This window comes from Salvelinus sp. IW2-2015, unplaced genomic scaffold, assembly GCF_002910315.2.
Source record: "Salvelinus sp. IW2-2015 unplaced genomic scaffold, ASM291031v2 Un_scaffold1771, whole genome shotgun sequence".
Taxonomy (NCBI): domain Eukaryota; kingdom Metazoa; phylum Chordata; class Actinopteri; order Salmoniformes; family Salmonidae; genus Salvelinus; species Salvelinus sp. IW2-2015.
The window spans coordinates 187,877-189,395 of NW_019943148.1; the positions used below are offsets into that span (position 1 = coordinate 187,877).

General features: G+C 52.1%; 1 long non-coding RNA gene across 3 annotated transcripts; it reads right to left on the reverse strand.

Annotated features, from left to right (window-relative positions):
* Window positions 1-439: 439 nt before the first annotated feature.
* Window positions 440-970, reverse strand: LOC139024671 (uncharacterized). Of its 3 annotated transcripts, XR_011476002.1 has the most exons (4): window positions 932-970; window positions 791-866; window positions 628-685; window positions 440-479 (listed from the first exon to the last, which is right to left on the reverse strand). It is a non-coding gene; the product is annotated as an uncharacterized lncRNA (long non-coding RNA). The 3 variants fall into 3 exon arrangements; XR_011476000.1 differs by lacking the exon at window positions 440-479 and having other exon boundaries at window positions 588-685; XR_011476001.1 differs by lacking the exons at window positions 440-479; window positions 628-685 and adding an exon at window positions 730-759.
* Window positions 971-1,519: the final 549 nt, after the last annotated feature.

Consider the following 1,519-nt stretch of genomic DNA (forward strand, 5'->3'; position numbering starts at 1 on the left):
CTCAAGCACTGAGATGCTGCGCCACTCGGGAACACCACACTGGAGAGGAATAGCCTGATCCTAGATCAGCACTCTGCGTTGCTTTATGGATCCAGATCCAGAGGGAATGGGAGACAGTGAACCTTTCAGGGGTCCACATACTTCCTGGTGCGAAGAGAGAAACATCCAGATGACTGACAGTGAAGTCGTCCTTCGTCGTAGTTGAATGGTCCATTTCCACCACCAGAAACAAGGACAACGACCAGTTCTGTACAAGGTGAGGGTATGAATACACTGGCTCGGGCCTCTGGCGTTGTCAGGATGGTGGATCAGGATAGAACAGTGATCAGGATAGTGGATCAGGTTGTTTGTTCTCTATCCTGATCCACTATCATGACCTGCTCTCTATCCTGATCCACTATCCTGACCCCGTTTCCCATCCTGACCTCTGTTTCCATCCACCTCTGTTCTCTATCCTGACCCCTGTTCTCTATACTGACCTCTGTTCTCTATCCTGATCCTGATCCACCATCCTGACCTCTGTTCTCTATCTGACCCCTGTCTCTATCCTGACTCTGTTCTCTATCCTGACCTGATCCACCTCCTGACCTCTGTTCTCTATCCTAACCCCTGATCCACCATCCTGACCTCTGTTCTCTATCCTGACCCCTGTTCTCTATCCTGACCTCTGTTCTCTATCCTGACCCTGATCCACCATCCTGACCCTGTTCTCTATCCTGACCCCTGTTCCCATCCTGACCCCTGTTCTCTATCCGACCCCTGATCCACCATCCTGATTCACCATCCTGACCCCTGTCTCTATCCTGACCCCTGTTCTCCGTCCTGACCCCTGTTCTCTATCCTGACCCCTGTTCTCTATCCTGACCCTGTTCTCTATCCACCCCTGTTCTCTATCCTGACCCCTGTCCACCATCTGATCCACCATCCTGACCCTGTTCTCTATCCTGACCCCTGTTCTCCTCTCCCTTTCTCTATCTGACCCTGTTCTCATCCTGACCCCTGTTCCATCCTGACCCCTGTTCTCCATCCTGACCCCTGTTCTCCGTCCTGACCTCTGTTCTCCATCCTGACCTCTTTCTGCCTGTCTCTATCCGACCCCTGTTCTCCATCTGACCCTGTTCCCGTCCTGACCTCTGTTCTCCATCCTGACCCCTGTCCACCATCCTGACCCCTGTTCTCTATCCTGACCTCTGTTCTCTATCCTGACCCCTGTTCTATCCTGACCCCTGATCCATCATCCTGACCCCTGTTCTCTATCCTGAACCCTGATCCATCATCCTGACCCCTGTTCTCTATCCTGATCTACCATCCTGACCCCTGTTCTTTATCCTGACCCCTGTTCGTCTATACCTGACCCCTGTTCTCTATCCTACCCCTGTTTCATCTACCTGACCTGTTCTCCATCCTGACCTCTGTTCTCTCATCCTGACCCCTGTTCTCTATCAATCTATCACCCCTGTTCTCTATCCTGAACCCCTGTTCTCTATCCTGACCTGTTCTCTAATCCTGACCCCGTCTC